Raw genomic sequence first — 20813 nt, 5'->3', positions numbered from 1 at the left:
GAACAATTCAACCAGGCACAGTTCAGTAAAGTCTGTTTAAGGATTTTTAGGAGCTAATCTGAATAGCTCATAGTGTATTATGCCTCTGTGGTATCTACTGCTGCCCTTCTAATCTCATCAAGCCGCCTATCTGTAGTTATCTGGATCTGGTAACACTTATTGTGTGTGTAGTTTAAACAAATGTCCTCTCCTGCGCTAGGAAGTTTGCTACCTAGGCAACTGCTCAGAGAAGAAAGTTCAAAATTAAGATCCCTTGGCCTAAACAAAACAACTTGTCGAACACACTTTTTGTAGCAACAGGAGGAGCTACCTGCGTAAAGCTTGAGAATAAATATCTCACCAGCTCTAGAAATCCAAATTACTTTCCTGCTGCTCCACAGAACCCAGGTTGGCCCAATCTTGGCACTTCTATCCAAAATTTTCAGCCTAAAGTTTCAGCCTTTTGAAGTTGAATTACCAGATAGTTCCACTAGATCAACAAAATCATCAAAACAGGCAAAATTAATCACATAGACAAAACAAAAGGGTCCTAATGGGTCCTAATGCTCGCTGGGGAGAATGTCCTTGTGTAAAACAAAACAGGACAAAAAGAACAGAGGCTGCTCCAAGGTCTGTGGAAGTGATGTATAACCACTTTCCACGTCATAGGCTTACAACTTCTCCTCTCCTGCCCCCTGTCCTCCCCACCCAAGTTCTATTACACAATTTAAGGACTGGCACAATTCCATATTCTCAGAGAGAGGAACAAACAAATTTTCCTATTTGGGAAAATCCTGCTAGGTACTTGATGTTTCAGAATCTTCTTAAATAAAGCCAGCAATTTATTACAGCTATAGCCAGTGCTCAGATTGAACTAGAGTTCAAAGCTGCTAAGCTTCTTCATTCTTCTCAATGAGAGGAAAATCAGCATTTCCCTTGATTCTGGAAACAGAACTGGCTTATCCACATGACCAGAAAAGCATGTGGTGCTCCCATGAGCAAAGGAAGCCTATAAAGTTGACACCTCCTCCACCCCACCTAAACACAATCCACCTATCTCAAAAATGCACGTTTTTCCTCATTCAAATTCACCTTTCTAAGAGGCTTCATATAGGTGACTTTTGAAGAGAGGAAGATAATGTTTGGATGGAGACTTTCTGTGCCTGGGTTTCAGGAATAAGGGCTGTGGCCTGACTGTCTGCTGTCAAGAAAATATATCTTGATTGGAAAGGAAAGCAAGCACTTAGCTAGCATTCCGAAAAGAAAAGGTAAACAGGAGAAAAAACAGAAAGAAAACAGAAAAAAACTACCAACAACCAAAATATGTCTAGAAAGGAAAGAGTAAACAACTCTCTACTTTGCTGACCTCCCAACATGGCCCTTTTAGTTTCTATGATGCATGTTTCTCTGTTCTCTCTGCTTTTCACTTGATGTTTGACTCTATTTCTCTAGGTTTACAGAAACCGAGTTACAAATTGATATGATAAAGGGCAACACAAGAGGTGTGACTTGCAACATGTCACAGCCTTTGTAGGAAGCAAATTGGCACCCAAATTACAGTATTTGCATATTACAGTTAAAAAGGGAACTCAATTACTTGCTAAAGCAGGACACATTTGCTATCTTTCAAAACACAACTTCTGCTTCCCTGACCTGCCCACATTTTCACCCCTGAGAAGCTGAGAAAAACTCTTCTGTCAAGACAAAATGGATGTCCTTATGCAAAAGCCCCATGTTAGTTCCTTGTACCAATCTTCTGGTATCCACAACTCCACATTTGCCATTTACACTTTGTAAGATGAGAGATCCAGAGCCTTCTAAGGAAAGCTTTTGTGAAATTATCATCCTGTCTCTCACCATCAACACTGTAATACAGTAAATTATTTTGTAATTGAATTTTGCTTATCATAGACTTCCCCAGCAAGTTATGAGAGGCTTTCAGTACTTGTAAATTTTCTTCCCTAGAAGATATTTATAATGTGGTTATCTGTTCTTCTTGAGTTTGCCAGGCAGACTAAGCTCTTTAAGCAGCAGAGCAAACTAGTTTGCTGAAGAGTTAATCCTTTCCTTTCGTTTTTTTCTTTTGCATCTTTTGAAAATGTAGACACCAACACAGGACGCCTTATCCTGGTATTCCCATCATCACCATGGTCTGACCCTCTCAGGCATGTGCTTAACATTTGGTTTTAGACTTTTCTCCACAGCACTACATTCAGAGCTCATCTGTCAATTCCTGCTTCCTGTGACCCCCTAAAATCCTTTTGAAACACTGCTTGCCACAAATTTCCACTACACAGATTTCATTCATACATACAGAGATAGAAAGGACTAAAACATGCTGTGCTAAGCCACTTGCATGGCTTATTTTCAGCATTGAAACACAACAGGGAAAATGTCACCCAACCCTACGATACAGACTTAGAGACAAAAAGGAGTAAGTGGAAAGAGGCTCCCTGCCTTCTCCTGACATCTTTGCCCATTTCCAGAAAGGTAGAAAGAGTCCTCAGCAGCCTCAGACTGTTAATAATTACTCTAATGCTCAGTTAGTAATGACTTTTGCAATATTTAACATTTTCCTTATAGACTAAAGTCTAATTCTTCATTAATTTTTAAAAGAAAAAAATTAAAATGTGTTTTCAGTCTTCAGCTTTAAAGAAAATACTTGAAAGTATGACCATTGGGTTACATTAAAATAATAAAAACCTCTGCAGAAGTCCAGAACAAAGAATCCCATCGTTGTTTTGGATTTTCTTCATTCGAGATTTTTAGGCAAATATCCTGACAGGAAAGGGGGAGGAATGGGGCTGTCAGTACTGTATTCAGTGAGTATAATTACACTGAATTAGTGCTAAGGGGTTTAGAGCGAGGGAAAAATACTATTCCACAGAGTTAATATAAAGTGGGCTTTCATGTACATACAAACCCACAAGGAGCAAGCTACTGCCTGCTGAGACCCATTTGAGAGCCAAGGGATTGATCAGACTCGGCCAGCCCCTGCTCGAGAGAAAAGCTGAGGTTGTGAATTACTGTAAAGCAGCATTCACATGATTGATGGGTTTACCCCCACCACCACATTTGTTTCAAAGATCCATTTTGTCTTCTGTGGCGACGGTGTGAATTAACCACACTCACAATGGCTGGCTGGATTTTGCCAGACCGATCCAAGGTCCCGGAGTTCGACGGAGCTTTTATCTTATGCAGCCGTGTGACTGGAAAATGGGGAAGGGATGCTATTTAACACCCAGGCTTCTGAGGAGCACCATAACATCAACCTCCTCAAAGAGTGTGCAAACTTTCTGCCGTCAGAGCAGGTAGCTCACGCGTGGGGAAGTCTCTGAAGAAGTTGTGCCTCTGATTTCCCTTTCCTTTGATACTACACCCACTTATCCTTACATTCCAGGGGCCATAAGTGTAATTATTTCATCTCTTGTCTTCTTAACCCAATATGTTTTCAGCGATAGATTTTTTTTCTCCTTTTTCCCAATGAAGAGCAAGAGAAAGGCTCAACTCTGTATCCAGTAAAAGATCCAGAGACTCCACACAATTTCTGATGGGATTTCTCTTCAAGGCTCAGGTGCTGCAAATTAAAAGTAATTAGGATAGCAAAGAGAATGGGAGAGAACAAACATACATGGGCCCCGATCATGACCAGCTTTTAAAAATGTCCTGAAATATTTTGAATGGACAGTATGACACAAGTAGCTGGAATTTTTTTAAAGCCAAATCACATGCCTGTTTGGGGACTGTCCCATGGCATCCCAGGAGCTAATTTTTCAGCCAGGAATAAATAAATCTCTGTGAATTGTAAAATTCCCTGGAAGGTACTACATATATGAATAACACTATTTTCCTTAATGTGGTAAATACATTGCTTAAAAGAGAGGAAAAGAAAATCTCAAAAAAAACCAAATAATAGCATTAAATACTATTAACTACACCAAGTTTGCTGCACACAAGCCAAATGTAATCTTCCTACGCACAAGTCTGCCAAAGCATTTCACACTGCATCATTTAATTTCTTTTGCCTGGTCTTCCATCAAAACATGTCTTATCCTACAGCACTTCCTCTGTATTCAGTCCTGCTCTAGCCACTAGGATAAAAAAAAAAAACAAAACAAACAAAAAAAAAACCACAAAAAAAAAAAAAAACAACAAAAAAAAAAACCACCAAAAACCAAAGATGCATTGCTACTGCAGTCCTTGGTGTCCTTGCACTCACACCACTTCTTAATCACTACCTGCAGCATTCACTGCTCCCCATAATGTGAGAGACCTTTTTCCCAGATCCAGCAACCCAACAGCTGTCCCAAGACTGGCCCTGGAAAAAAGGGTCTAAGAGCATGACAATGCAGCTTGTTTGCCAATCAATGTTAGGCCTGCGAGCTTCCCACGATGTCCTGTCTAGGTTTGTCATACCACATCAAAGTCCTCTCCTCAGGTTTAGAGAATGCTTCAATCAATCTGCTTTGGTCCTTTCTTGGACACCATCTTCATCTGCCTTTCCAGCTACAGCAGATGTTCCAGGAATCACAAAGTCAAATGTTTTGAGAGGTCTCTGCCTCTTCAGGAGTCTCTCCAAACCAACCCAGCATCCAAAAAGGCAGAAGCTGAAGTTGCTCTACATAGGGTCAAGCACATTTTAGCCACTATGCCCAACTCCCACTTGGAAATTGTCACACCAAAACATATCATAACTGAAAGCACACAGTAACTAGGTTAGTCCCTGTGCACCAAATAACTCATACAAACCACAGGTAGAGCTCAGCTGTCCTGGAGTGACTGGGTTAAAAGGTGAACACCTGGAATTCTCAGCAGCAAATAGGAACTGCTCTCAGACAGTCTCCTGCTACCATACATTCCCAAATTTTGTATGTGCGCATTTTATTAACCCCAAAGGACAGTGTGTTCCATTTTACAGTGAAAAACTCTCCCAATTGCAGAGAAACTGATTTGTCCAAACCCTTTTGACTTCTCCTGACCTCCGCTGCTGTGATTTGCCTGCTATACACACATGCTGTGTGCTTCACCACACACACAGGGAGAGAGGAGAACGGGATCAATGGTAGATTTCTCTGGGACCTCACAGGGCTGCTGGAGACCTGCAAAGCACACACATGGGAAAGCACACCATAAGACAATGTCATGGATGCTGCATGAGCTATGGTGAGCACCAGAGTTAGCACTGCTGTGCTAACAGGCCTACCAAATCCCACAGACCAATCCCACCAGACCAAGCTGAAGGCTCATTCAAGTCCCAGAAGGCTGGCAGTCCTTGTTTCTACCTGTCATATGACAACAACATTTCCACTGAACTCTGATCAGCACACTTAAATTCTTCCCTCCCCCACAAATCCTCTAACCATGCAGTTCAGCGCAGTAGCATTAGCAGCTGGATCTCAAACACAGATGTGCTATTAAGAAAGGCCAAGTTATTTCATTTCCAAAGCCTTTGCACAGAGGAGCACCATTCAAACCAGGCACGTATTTCCTCAAGTTCCACCTAAACAACGACTGACTTTAAATAAAAGCTATTTGTTGTCACTCCTTCATTTGCCACACTCAGAGGCACAGTGGGCAAATGTTGTAAAAGCTCCATCTTTAGAAGCAGAAGTTTATCTGCAACCTCAGTTGGCTTCTGTCACTTCTGGTGCTGTGTGTGTCACAGCAAAACCTGTAACACATTTAGTGACTCACATGATGACAAGAAACACTAAGCCCTTGTGCCCATGCACAGCACCCTCCATAAAAGCCACTTGAGCTCATCAAGATTAGGAATGAGCTCTTTCTTAAGTCCAGCCCAATCCAGTTAACAGGCTTATATGGAAATGCTGAGAGACAGGGCTGACAAGTGGCAGTGCACCTAACTTGCAAACACCAGTTTGCTAAAAAGGAAGAATGTGTTGGTGCTGCCTAGCTCGGGCTCACAATTGCCTCTTTCCTCTTCATATATACCTTTACAGATGTTTTTTCTCTAAAAATATGAATTAAAAATGGCTTGGGTGACCTTTGTGATTACCAATCACTGTTATAAATCTTGTTCCAGTAGCACAAAGAAAGCAAACCAACTGTTAAAGACAAGCCCATTTCATATTCCTGATCAAATAGCCTTTTCTTCCTGCCTTAGCATATGTTTGCATAAGAGATTTTCTTCCGCTAAAAAGATGCTGGCATGCATCAAAATAGAAAAAAAAATGCACAGAGATGTTTTGAGACTGCTTGTTGTGACATCAGCTGGTGATAAGACACTACTGTCCCATCTCTCTCATTCCATCTGTGCACAGGAATGCAACCTGGGAAAAGGTTGCACATGACCTTCTGCTGAGGAGCAAGCACAGTGGCAGATGTCCAAGCCCTGCCCTCCCCACCACTGCTGAGCATGCAGGATAGCTCCAAAATGAGGGCTGAAACAAAAGCTTCCTCTCTTTCAATAAAGAGCTGCTTTGGGATTCCACACTTAAAAGGTGGTAACATTAAAGTACCCACAACCTCAGCTTACTAAGACTTGATTTTCCATAACAGGAAGGAGAAAGGGGAAAAGAGAAAAGAATAAACATCAATTTTGCAAATAATATAAATAACTCTAGGAGTTAAATGAAAGACATTTAGATGTATAAGTGTTACTATGAGAAGTTAATATTAAAATAATTTTCTGTGAGATGCATGGAGACTAAGTCAGCATCAGTTACGCTGAACACAGTCAGACTTAAGGGAAAATGGGTAGTTTGCACAGGACATTTCACTTCTGACAACATAGTAGTTTTCAAATAGTTATCTATTTACCACAGCTGAAAAGCATCAGGGCAACAAATTAGGTGTATATGGGTGTAATTAGCTCACATTTCTAATACCACAAACAGCTTCCTGGAGCACAGTTTGCCTAGCTGTTAATTTTAAAACAACTAAACACACACACACGCCCCCCACACCCTGCAACAAGGCAGGAGCACAAAAATTGTCAAATTATACAACCAATCTAAATCACAATGAGCCTATATAAATATATACATTTACTTTTACATACATATTTAGTTACTTTGGTGGACCTTCAGATATTTCAAATCAGGCTTTTAGTTAAAATGCTTAGAGGAAATTCTTCAGAAAAGGCAAAAACATACAATAGTGCTCACATACCAGCTAAGGAGGAAGAAGTCAGAAGGACAAATAGGACTTTTCAGGTTTTCCTCGCAGGGAAGTACAGGAGGAGAGAGTTTCCAACTAGAAATGATGAGCTACAGTTTTGAGGATGATAATATACAAGCCTCCGATTGAGAGCAGGGCTGATCAATGTGAATTTTTTGGTGACCAAATGATGGTGTTACCATTTTCCATAAAGGTAAAAGTGCTTATAAAGGATTTATAAGTGTTTATAAAGGATTTCTTGTCAGTGTAACCAACTCACATGGTGGTAGTTAGTTTGAAGATTGCAGAAGGAAAATCTACAATGAGTAAGCCCCAAACAATGAAAAATAACTGATTAAAGAATTAGGGCTGTTTCTAGACTTATTTCTAAAGTGAGGCTTGCAACAGTTCAGATACATTACCACAGGATGTAAACATAGAATTCTCTCACAGTCATTTGAAATTTTCACACCACAGTTACTGCCTGATTCTGGTGCATGACTGGGAGGTCATTATCAGTGCTAAGAGAACCAGGTTTTAAAAAATCACATAATCTGGGAGTCGCTTCTTTCTGTTCCCTGAGAGACGTCCTTTCAAAAACCATGCCAAGAACGAGCACAGATATTCTGAAATTATGCCAAAGTGCAATCACTGATGATATTTCCGGTCAGTCAGAAATAAAAAGAAAAAACAAGAAAACAAAATTACTTCACAAATGTAGAATTTATTCACTCACAGAATATCTTTAAGAGAAAGGAAATGGAAATGCAGCCCAAGTGAAACTAATAGGAGAGAACAACTTTGGCAGGTGAGATTGTAAGATGGAGATTAAGAGGTCCAAGAGCAAGGCTGAAGAACAAGGAAGCAAATGCATAGTGACAAGTAGTAAGGCATTCCTCAGACACACGGGAGACTGGAACTCCAGAAGAGCCAGTGGGTCCTGCAGAGTCTCCTGATGCAAAGTCAGTGAGGGCAGAAAGGGAGATTGCACAGAAGTTAAATGGCTCCCCTGCTTTAGTTTTCACTTCAGAGGAGGGAAGGGAGATGCATGCCCCAGGGTTATACAAGTATAGAACTTGAGGCAGAACTGCCAGACAGAGTTATGGGAAATAAAATTAAGCAAATGAAAAAAAAAAAAAAAAAAAAAAAAAAAAAAAAAAAACCTACTTAGAAATTTAATTGCACTAAACTGCATTTCCAGAGCTGAGAAAAGTAGTGTAAACCAACTGCCCTGAAATAGGAGCCCCACAAACTAGAGAAGTCTAAAAAAGCACATTTTTCACAATGATAAATCATAACCTACAAATGACAACTCACTAACCTACAAATGACAACTCACTAACCTACAAAAAGGTTTCAAAAACATATCCTGGCTATTTTTTACCAGATGTAAATTGCTCAGATTTTCAAAGACTTTGTTAGGAGAGCTTCATCATCTTGGGACAAGAGGTAACTGTCACTCTTTAAATATTAGCCAAGGAACGGAGACTCCCAGGATAACAATACTAATTTTTTCATACCAAAGGGAGATGCTTTAGCACCTTAAGTCCTGCCTAGGATCAGTGTTGCAGAAAGCATTTGTGAAGTATCTGATACAAATAATGGAAAACAAGGCTACAAAACACAAAATGTGGTGTTAACCAACAGTATGGGGGTCCTTGTTCTCCCAACTATCCAGGCAACTGGACAACAAAAACACCAGAGAAAATTCACCATAGACATACTGAAATCAAATGGGAAAAAACAAAACAAAACAAAAAAAAAAAAAAAAAAAAAAAAACCAAAAAAAAACCACACACCCCAAAAAAACAAAGCCACAAACAAACTAGATATATATTTATCTGCTTCCACTACACAACAATCACTACTGAACTAACTTCTAGACATCAAAAAGTTCTGAAGACAGAGGATGTCACATCCTTGTGCTTAGCAAAAGAGGCATTTCAGAGTAGACAAAACTTTGGAATAGCACTTCTAAAATTGTAAGCTGTAATATGAAAAAAATGTTTGACTGTGGAAATTAAAATTACAGAATGCTGGGTTAAATATCAACTAAATGTGATTGCTAAAATAAGGGCATGAATTGTGAACACACTTAGAAATAAAGAAACTGAAATATTCTGTTGATTTAGAATTAGGTATGGGGCTACTGAAAATGAGAAACATGACAGAATGTGTAATATTTATGAAAGGTGACCTACTGCACTATTTAAATAGAAGAGAGATTAAAGAAAAGACAAGTTGAGGTTATGAAAATAAGGACATTATAAACACATGAATTCAAAATTAAGATTCAGGAAACCTCAGCTATTCAGAGTAATGAAAACACATCTTCAAAACCTAAACAGATTGCTTGTGGTTTATCTGCCTAGGGGAAAACCCCTTCCAGATCTGTCCACATTCGAAGCCAAGGAAAATGAACACTATTTGCAAAGATTTTTAAGAAATCCACATAAGCCTGGTTGTACAGAACTCAACCCCTGCCCTTCCATCCACTTTCACATCTTTTATAATTGGACTGAAGAGAGTGGTCCGTGCCTAGGGAAAAGCCAGGCCTAACTCACAGACTGACCCAGCTGCTGCTACAGAAGCATCTTTTGCCTTCAATGGTTTAGCTCTGCAGGGCAGCAAAGCTGGGAACGTCCAGGAATCTGAGCAAGGAAACCAGAGCTCACTTGGGATCAGCAGCTGCAGCTTGGAAGTTCTGCTACTCCAGAAAGTATTTAGACCTAGAATATATCTTTTAAACCTGAAGGAATAGAAGAAAGAGATAAATGAGATTTAAAAAATATCCCTTTCATTTCATACCCATCACACTTCTCATCAGGCAGTGAAAACCAAGCTTATTCTCTGCTAAGGGCACTGATCAAAGACTAAAATGTTTTTTGCAACAGAAGTTATGATTATAAGGGGAGAATAAAGAGAAAGAAAAAAGAAAAAAAATCAAAACATCCTGTCCTGTGAAGCAATTGAAAATGACATGCACAAGTTTTGAAGGGGAAAATGAAATAAAACTTGGTTTTTTGTTCAGTTCTACAATAATAGCAGGAATAATTGCAAATAACAATTACAAATTATTTCAACTATTTCAAAACATTTTATAAATAGACAATTTTATAATAGCTTATAATTATTGCAACTGTTTAAAATGTTTACAAATACTACACTTAGATTCTAATTCTCAAAGGTGTACTTTGAAGAAAATTTTAAATGGATCAGGAAAGGATAAACTTGAGAAAATGCCCCTTGTTGCCCACTGCTGTATTCTATAGCACTTATTTCTGAGACATCATGATCGTAAAAATGACCTAATGAAGAGCATGAGCTGGACATCACAGGGCAGCACAGAGAGCTTACTGTAGCCAATGTGTCTATCTCATACGTAGGTCAAGTCCTTGTTTCCCTTCTTTCAATTCCCATTAAGTGCTGGAAGTGTTCAGATACAAACTAGAATTCCACTGACCTGAAATCACAGATTCAGTAACACAAAAATTTCCATTTCGATAAGCCTTAGATGAAATATTTCAACCTCAATTTTTCTTGACTTAAGGCAGATAATTTCCACTTCACAGACTTCTCCTGCTTTGAGTTTTTTGTTTGTTGCAGTTTAAATAAGACAAGAAATTCCCACCCACAATTACTTGAGAAATCTCAGTTGGTAAAATCCCAACTGGAATCAGAGCCTTATTGCACATGCTGAAAGTGTCAATGCATAAAGATGTGAACTTGTCATTTACGGTACATGTTGCACAATTGGTAAGTCTAAAGTTATCTAACACATTTTTGCTATGCATCCCTACATTTTTTAAAGTTTCTCCCAGCAGAGACTTGCTTTTGGGGTGTGTGTAAAGCATGGGCAAAGTCTCTACACATCTCTCCCTGTTTCCTCTATAAAAACACACGCCTGCCATAACCACTCATCCTACGGTTGTGGTTAGCACAGGAAAGAGGGGCTCTTATTTAAAGGACTTGCAGACAGAGTCATAAATAATTCAAACTAAAATATAGTACATAGCAACTAAATGAACAAAGTAGATGCTCTAAGATGCCACCTTTATTTTTTAAGCCCTTTTCCTGTGTGGCAGTATTCAACCTACCACTGCTCTCTAAAGAGAGAGCTTTCCCCTTTGGGAAAACCAGTGCAGAGGTGCTGTATTTGGACACAGAGAAACAGCCAAAGAAAGGCCAGGAACATGTAGGACACTACATGTTCCACCACGAAAGAAGAGGTGCTTGTAAATGTTAACTCCATTGCAAAATACTGGAAGTGCCTATAAATGTTTTTGAAAGTAGCTTCAAACTAACTTTTCTGGATCAATATTATGAGTAAGAACAGAAGTTCACTTTCGTATCCCTTTTCTTTGCAATATTTTTTTCCATCATGAAAACATGGCAAATTTTCCAGGTAGTTACAAACAAAGAGAGAAAATGTTCCTCTCTCTCCTGTGTTTCTGATTTCAGCCAACTTTACAAAACATTTCAGATGTTAAGTCCGGAAGATTTCTCCCTTCAGAGACAAAACCAAGGATTGATCCCAGTGGGAAGATGGAAGCCTCCACCTCTCATCAGGATAAGCTCAGAAGCTTCACAGCACTAGCTTGTCATTCAGGGACAGGTTTGGCCAGGGGTTATGCACCCATATGGAGAAACTCAGCTCATTATTAACTTGTCTCTACCAAAAAAAAAACCAAAAAAACAATATAAGAGCAGCTCATGCTTAAACAGAAATATACCAAGTGAAGCTGTCAACCGCCCCATGGTAAAAGTGTTTCTATAAAACTTCCCACAAGAGCTTTCATCCCACCCACTCACATAGGGCATGGACCCAAGCACCTACTGTGTCATCAGAGAGCTTCATTTCCGCTAATTTTGTTAAATTTATAAATGAAGCTTGCACTTAATTTATATCTTTGATCAAGCAAAGATTTCACATGCACTTTTACATTTACTTTGTCTAAGTAAATCCCACTGTTCTCAGTGAGGTAACTCAGAGCCCATAAAGATGTTCCAGCATTGTACAAGACACACAAAGACTACAGCTCAAATTGGAAGAGACGGAAAGAAGACAATGGCATCTCTTAAAACACATACACCTATAATCCAAATGACCACTCAATATTAATAAATTCAAAATACAAACTAAAACCCACATTCCATCTAGAGCAAACAAATATGAAGGGAGAGGAGCTTGCCTTTTCTTCTTTACCACCCCATAAATACAGTTTTCCACGGTATTTGCAAGCATAGCAAAGACAAGATTCAATGCAGATACCCCTACTTGGGCAGCCCATAATCCCTGCCAGCTCTTTACAAATCCTGTGCTGGTGGATGGTCTATCTGGGATTAGTACTAGAAGGAAAATGAGAGAAACCTTCAGGCTCCTCTGAACTCTGCAGATCTCTGGTCAAACTGGCCAGTGGATCACTGTACCGTAACCAGCTCCCACATGGGTTTCTGATTTGGTTTGTGGGGTTTTTTTTGTCCTTCTGCTGCATAAATAAGCCTAGAAGAGGAGGAGGCCCAGAGCACAGAACAAGTATGCTAATGCCATATCATACCAACTGCCATGCCAGCAGCAATCACACACACACGCCTGCTCACACACTCCTGCCAAATAATCACTTAAGCAAACATCAACTACAGAGATTAGCAAAAGCGTCTGACAACGCGCAAATCGGACAAGAAACATGGGCTGAAGGGACAGCTTAGCAAAGTGAGGATTTACTAAGTGAAATGACATGAAGTTCCCAAATCAAAGCTTGCAGGATTTTTGGGAGACTGCTGAAAATCCTATCTGTTGGCTAGTAGATTTTTTCCATCCAGCCGTCCCTACTACATATCAGCTGCAGCCAGACAGGCTTCTAATAAAAGCAAGTGACTCTTGCACAAAGGAAAATATCTTTCTGGCCTCTGGGAAGGCAGCAATCCAAGCAAACAACCAGGCACTCAGGTGGCGCAAGCTATTGGGAAGCAACCACAGCATCTCAGGGGTTTTTCAGCACCAAAAAGCAAGCTAAATCCCTACAGTAAACCATTCACCTGGCTTTCCAGGTGAAACCATCCTAGGCAGAAAAAGAACTTCCAATTATTTCTGTTCAATGTGATTGGGGGGAGGCTACTTCTAAACATGCAATTTTTATTGGACGAACTAAAGGAACAAAGTGTTTTTCTATCAGATTTAAGGCAGAATACCAGAACAAATCTATTATCTCTAATTTACTAAAAGATGCATCACTCCAAAGGCACTTTTTCAATGAAAGCAACAAGATTTTGCTGCAAGAAGCACAAGAAGAGCCACAAGCATTTAGCAGCATAATAGTGCATTTGTGTCTTATTTTGAAGAATTTGTTGCCAAAACAAAGGAGGAGGTACTCTTTCTAAATCTTAGACTGAATTATATATTCCTTATTCTGAAGAAGCTCTTGCTGAAACATCAGCTTCACCTGAATAATGTTTGGAGGATGTGTGCCTGGTTAAATATTAATCTCTTCTAGACAGGAAGAATATGATTTCTAGTGAGCTGAAAAATATTGAAATAGAAGAAGCTTGGTTGTCTGAAAACAAGCTGTAACTTTGTAGCACCATTGCACAGACACCAACATATCAGAACCGCCATCTTTCTACCAAGGCTATTTCTAAATCAATTCCTATCTTACTTTCAAAGACAACAAACCTTCCTTACAAGAGCCATCCGTTACCATCTGACAAAATGCCTAAATAAGCATTACAGAAATGTTAAAAATAGGCATTTTGAGACAATGTCACTCTTCCCACTGCTGCTCACATGCTGTAAACCTGCTAAAAAAAGAAAAAAAAAAGCACACCTAAAATAGTTATCTTTAAAAACAAAGTTTTTGATATTTTTGATACAACAAATACCATTACATAATGTATTAAGCACATTTTGGATGCTCCTATCACAGAAGAAAAGATGCTACAGACTGTGAGCCTTCTGTTGTTGGCTACAGATGGGTGCATACATTTGCATTGCACTACTAAGGCTCCTTTGCACTTCGAGATACATGATGTGTGAGGAGTAGAGCTAAAAAAATAAATACATACATAAATGAATCTGTTGTTCTAGTGATCCAGTAGAAACAAGGAAGCCTTAAATGCAAGAGTCATATCATCTTTAATTGGTTATGAAACTAATGCCACTGTTTGCATGGCTCTGAGGAGAAAAAAAAAAACACAAAAAAAAAGAGAACAACACAAGTTCTGTGCCCGATATCCACTGGAAGTGAATCTGAGAAGTTAATTTAGTTATTTCTGTGCAGGGACACTGGCTTTCACAGATACATATATATATTTACTGGTTGTGTCAATGCACAAGGAATTCAATTCCAACATACCCATGGAGTCAAATTATCTGGCTTTTTACCTTTTTAATCCTTAAGGACAGAAGAATCCACAGGTAGATGCAATTAACAAAGTCAGATGATGAAGACAACAGCAGAGTTGTCTCTGTGCCTTAATGAGCTCAGAAGATGAAGACCAACTTTGCACTGCAGCCTAAGAAACCCACCTCATAGTCCTGTGCCTATCTCCACTCAGCTGGACCAGCCTCCCTAAAATATTTGAGCATCAGCCCAGGTGAACAGATGAGGCTTTTGGAAGGAAAGCTGAGCCCATCCAGTTTTGTCTTCCTTCCCAATTGTTCTGTCTGGTTTTACTCTTAAGAGGAGAGTTTTTGTACAGATAGGGAAGTCCTTCAAAAATATTGATTGAAGATGGCAAAATTTGTGTTTCATTTATGTGGTTATCTACCTGTAGATCAGTGTCAAAATACGGATTTAGACTGGGGTGTTAGAGAATTCCTCCTCTTTCTCTTCCCTCCCCAAAGCCATTTGATGATCATTTCAACCACAACTAAATAGGGGATGTTTACAAGGCCCAAGTTATGCTGAAACTGTGTAGAAACTAATGAGGAAGGAAGATTTTTATAATGCTCTTGTGAAACATTTAATGAGCTCTGAAATAGTGCTGGCAGACCTCAAAGGAGAAAGGCACAGTTTAAAACTTTGCAGTTTACTAAATGGCAGTGTGCAGGAGCCCCAAGCACTATTTATTTTCAAAGACTATTTTTATCTGAAAATACCCAACTCCTGTAACCCTCTTCTGCTCTAAAAGTCTTTACCCCTCTCTTGCAGCTGCCATGCAATCAGTGGCACTTGCCAAGCAATGTGCTCCTAAGGCCCAAAATAACACATTAATATATTTTTCTTAATGTAATGGAACTGGATTTTGCCTCAGATATAGTTAGCTCATCTCCTCACCTCCAGAGGTCATCCCCATTAAAACCAGAATGTGCCATTCTGGGAAGGCTAGGAAGGGCTTTTGGGAGTGGAGGGATGGTGAGGGTGAAAATCCCCTGGCTCTATCAGTAATACAGCTTTCTTTTATTACATTCCCATTCCCCCTTCTCATCTCCCATCAAACTGCCTACAGCTGTGTTCTCTCAATCTTCAGCCTGAAAGAGATGAAAAAGCAGCCTGCAAGACGACTACAGTTTTTCAAAAGTCACTCCCACACATATAGACAAGGAAGCAAATAAAGTTAAAAAACAAGAAAATCATCACAGTGCCACTGCAGAAGGTAGAGCCAGATATTTTGAAATGGCACAGTCGTTCTGTTCCTTGGAATAAAAGAAGGTGAGACATATTTGCCAAGAGAGTGTCTAGTTAGGTGAAGTCCTGCTGACCATTTCTACCATGGCAAGGTGAACCATTGCTGAAAAACAAACTGAACTACTTTAATACCAACACCTGCAACAGGTCCTTTGAAGTCTTCAAGGTCCTTATTTTTCACTTGGTAAGAAACTGTAGGAGCCTGAAGAGAGTCTGAAAATATTGATGAACTTGGCATCACAAGATCATTTTTTCTGGCAACCCAGAAAAAAATATTCAGATGCAAATTCCATACTGACTGCCAGCTCTTATTTCATGGGTTGGATCAAGCTCATTTTAAAGGGAGTGGGATTAAAAAGATAAAGATCTTTAGCTGATGACCACTTCTGGTCAATCTAGAATCAACAGTTTGCAAAGCATATTTGAATTTTAAAAAAATTGATATGGTCTTTATTCAGTGCCTAATACTGCTGACACAAGTAACAAGTAGTCAGTGCCCTGAAATTTAGTGATATACAGAAGATGTGTCTTTTCTGATCTGGTTTCTCTGCTGCTCTGTCAGTCCACAGAGACACTGCCATACCATTTCTTATGCAACAACTCTGCTCTGTGGGTTACTGTAGTAAAACAAAAACATCCACATTACAGAAGACATTGCTGGCTCCTCTAATTCCATTTTTCCACAGTGCTTCTGCTGAAGAAATTGATGTCAGACAACTAACTCAAATTTCCCTGAACTCCTCTCAAACACACATTGAGCACTTTACAATGCCCACTTTTCTATTTTCCTCTCCACAGCTCCACTGGAGAGGACCCTCTGTGCATTCAGAGCAGCACAATGAAGAATGATTTCCAAAGCATTGACTTGGAGCCATTGAGACTTGGATGTTTTCAAAATGACTCTATTGTGCTCAAAGGATTCTAGACTACCCCAGCTACTCTAGAAGAGAGTCTTTTTCCCCTTTCTCAAAACATCCATCCCTTGAGCCATCCCTGGAGTGCATTGTTGGGGCCAATTCCTTAGTGCAGCAAGTTCCATCAGTCAAAGCTTAACAGATACAAATAATATCAGGATATGGATATAAATTAGTGCGACAGACCCTAAATAGTTTTGACAGGTTCAGTAAGTATATATAGTGACACAGAATGCTATTCCTGCTGTCAGACATCAATATGTAGACAGAAGATTGGGGGCACCATGGAAACTCGGCGACATAAGAGTGGTATTGATTGGATAGAAAATGAGGCTGCAATTTAAGCTTAAGGCTGCCAGAGATGCCAAGAATGGAGAATGACCTCCAGCAGTGAATTTTCAGCATAAGCTCCCTGTGAACAAGCCAGTCCAAGAAGGATAAATCAGGGACAAGCTCACCAGGGATATGGCTCAAGCGAGTGTCGCTACCCTAAGCAGATGAGAATCACTCTGTGTGTGCACGCGTTACAGTGACCTAGTTCGTTCAAAGACAGCATTTTGTATGGTTTATTATGGAGCCCGGAACAAAGAGATTTCCTCAATTAAAGTCCTGAAATGCATCCTCTAAATGAAAATGCTTTTGATACACTGACCAGCAAGAGGTTGTAAATATCGAAGCAAAGCATACATTGTTAAAGAGCAATTCCCACAGAAAACGCCACAGTTGGGAATGTAGGTAATGAGGGGGCCTGAACAGAGCAGAAGCAATGAGCCATGCCAGCTCCATCCCTAATGCCCTAGTCTTACACTAAAACACTTGTTATACCATAACACTAGATAAATTGTATTTTCCTTGACAAAAAACCCAACACACACAAACACACACACAGAAAAAAAAATAGTATGAGTTCAATGAGTGCATTTTCAGAGCTCCTGTAAAGAATTCTTTTTAATTGTTGTCTAAGGAGTCAGGAATAACCATTCCCAGAATGATCAAGAAGAAATAGAGGACGTGTCAAGGAAGTACCTTACTGAAGCAACGACTGCTGAAAGTTCACTAAGTAATAATATTCACATTCGTGGCAGAAAGATTAATCTACACAAAACATCCACCAGTACAGCTGTGTCAGGAATAAGATAAGCCTCCAAAGTGTCCCTAGTGTCAGGCATATGGTACTGGGATAGCAGCACTATGTTTTGTAATCCTATAGTGAGACAAACCTTCTGCTGGCAAGGATACATCAGCCACAGACTGTATCTCAAATAACTGGGGATAGACATCTGGATAACTGCAAAAACCTGTTTTTCTTAGGCCACTTCTACACTGTAAATTAATATTTACCATTTGTAAAAGAAAGGTTTGTTGGTGGCTTCCCTTTTTCCCCACCCAAGAGCTGACTCAGGAGTAAAGTCGGCGAGTTTCAGTCCTTCAGTTTCACCCAAAGCTTCATACATTAAAAAAAAAATCACTGAAGAGTTTAGTGCAGCCTGGAGTTTATTAAATCTCCACTTTGCTTCTCATTAGCAAAAGTTGCTAAATTATGCAGCAGGAATTGGTTTTGCAGCTTTTTGGGGTCAGTTAAGGGGGTTTGGTTTTTCGGCTTTTTTTTAGTTTGATGAAGTACCCTCTCCATGCACTTCCAAATTTTCTTTCCTACAGCAAATTAACAAATTTTGTCACAAATACACTGGTTCTGTTTCCATTCAAACTATTTCTCGTGATCAAAAGTTCAGACTTTTTTTAATTCTTATTCTTTTTCAGGGAGGAAACAGAAACAAACAGAACAAAACAAACACACAGTAACATTAAATTTGTTTTGTAATCAGCTTAAGAACACTGCTCAGAACACATAAAAACCCAGGTATTTCTTTGTAACAACTTTTACTTTCCTTCTCCCTTTCTCTCTCTCCATTCCTTCCCTCCTTCTCCCTAATACAGTCAGTTACACACATTGTTTATTTCTTGTTCAAAAAGTTGAGCTTTGCTAAAAGCTAAAAAAAAATCAGTGCCCAGAGGGAAAACAAGGAAAGGACATCAACTAAAGAGATGATGAGCCACAGGTAAGATGTTCCTCTACTGTAATACAAGTCATTGCAAGCAAGCAGGATCTAGTTAAAACACCACTAACCATAGCCGCAGGGTTATGTGGCAGAGAAAGATTTAACTCCTGTCACAAACCTTTCCCCAGCGCTCCCAAGAACCAGCCAGTCTCTCAGGTGTACATCCTAGGAGCCAGCTCCCGAGGGTACCACTAAGTTAAAGTGCAGTAGCCATTCACCACCAAGGCAAAGCCACTGGCCATGTGGAAGAGAGGTGCGACAGCCAGGTGGAAGAGGTAAAAGGAGCAGATAAGCTCCCGCAGGATGGAGACTACCCCTCCTCTGTGAAAAGTTGTACTTTTTAATAAGGAGAGCAGAAAGGAGGGTAGGGAGTTAGAAGCACCGGGGCTGGAAACCATGAAACATTTGCAGAATCACATATACGTTCTTCAACAAAGAGGAAACTGTGTTTTCACCATTGTTAGTTCAGATTTTCCCCCAGCCTATCCCTCCCGAGGAAGGAGAAGACAAAAACTAACGACGGCAGTTTCAGATAGATCTATCAGCACTTGCTAGATTTAGTTGTTTCACCAGGAATAAATCAGCGATAAGAAGGCAAAGTCCCAAGAAAAACATCAGCCCAAGAGCTCGGTCTGAAGGTACAATTTAAACTCCCGAGTTCCAGCCGGGACGTTCCTGGCACAGGGGAACTGGGACCCGCAGGGGGTTTGCCGCTCCGCTGCCCTTTTGTCCTTCGAAACGGACCTGCCCGAACACTCCAGCCGCCCTTCCCCACCGCTGTCCCTCGCACCCTGCACTGGCATTTAAACGCTCCCGGGGACCGAAGCACGGCGGCAGCGCTCCCCACCCGGCAAAGCGCAGCCCTGGGCGCTCCCAGAGCTCACCCACCACCGGGACTCGGGTGTCCCCCTCAGGTGCACCGCTGCTCCCACCCAATGCCACGGCCCCTCTGGCCGGCCACCCTCCGCCGAGTCCTGCTGGGGCAAGTGTCCCGGAGCCGCGGCAGGGACGAGGGGAAGCGCATCCCACTCTGCCCCGGGGAAACAAGCGCTGGAGGCACCGTCCCTCGGGCAGACTCCGGGAGTGCCCGCCGCTGCCTCGGACTTACTTCGGGCGGCAAAGAGCTCTTCTCCCGCAGCGGAAAGGGGCGAGCCGCGACCGTCCCCGGTGAGCAGCGGCTGCTTCTGCCGCCGCGCGTCCCTGCGCTCCTCACGGACGGGCTCGCCGGCTCCGCTCTCTCTCCCGCCGGAGCTTTCTCGCCGAGATTTTTATACTGGAGGCAGGGAACCTGATCCGCGCTTTGACTCGGCGGAGCCCGGGCTGCGGCGAGGCGGCGAGAGGAGGGAAGGCAGGCGGGCGCCGGGGCAGAGCGAGCGGCCGCGCTGCCCCCTCGTGTGATGCGGAGGGGGCGCGCCCGCCGGGCGGGTCACCCGCGGGGCAGCCGCGCCCCCGCCCCGGGGCTGGGCTGGGCTGGGCTGGGCTGGGCGGGGACGGGACCGAACCGCGGCCGAACCGCTTTGCTCTGCTCCGCTCTGCTCCTCCGCAGCTCCCCCGGGAGGAGCGCGCCGGGGAGAGCCCGCTGGGGAGCTGCTGCAGCCGGGTTCGCCCGAGCGTCCCTACTGGATTTATTAGCCCAGCAGCTTGCCCTCCTCTTCGTCACCCAGGGAGAGGGAGAGGCACCTCGCCCTACAGCCCGGCCGGTGCGGGGCTTCAGCTGCTTTTGCCCCTGTCGCCTTCGGCTGTCAGAGTTTGGAGAGCTCTAACTTCGGCCTCGCTGACTTCCAGCTTGCCATTTTCACCATGGAGTGATAGGCTGGAAGTACTGCTCGGGAGTAGGAAACAAGAAAATAAATAAATAAAAAATTAAAAACCCACAGCCGAGCCCTTCTCCCCCCAGCCCCGCACCCCCAGCTTTTAATTTCCACTTGGCCTAAAAGCGCCATGAGAACAACTTTTGCCATGCCGTTTCAACGCTTTTGGTCATAGCCGTTGTTGGAGTTGTATCAGGGCTTTCATTTAGAAGCAGGCTTTTCCAACTTTTAGCTTCATTACATCCACTGAGTAAGAGTGTTCCCCAATCCACAGCTTAATTTAAAACTACATGGACTTGTTCC

General features: G+C 41.5%; 1 protein-coding gene across 1 annotated transcript in view; it reads right to left on the bottom strand.

Moving 5' to 3' along the window:
- PTN (pleiotrophin) overlaps positions 1-20158 on the bottom strand; it is a 77265-nt gene extending 57107 nt beyond the window's left edge. Inside the window, exon 1 of the mRNA XM_064420909.1 lies at positions 19808-20158. The gene's annotated coding sequence lies outside the window, so the exon portion shown is untranslated. The remainder of the gene's footprint in view (positions 1-19807) is intronic.
- Between the last annotated feature and the right edge of the window lie 655 nt (positions 20159-20813).

Source organism: Passer domesticus, chromosome 5 (assembly GCF_036417665.1).
Source record: "Passer domesticus isolate bPasDom1 chromosome 5, bPasDom1.hap1, whole genome shotgun sequence".
In the NCBI taxonomy this organism is placed as follows: domain Eukaryota; kingdom Metazoa; phylum Chordata; class Aves; order Passeriformes; family Passeridae; genus Passer; species Passer domesticus.
This window is presented reverse-complemented; position numbering and strand designations above follow the sequence as displayed.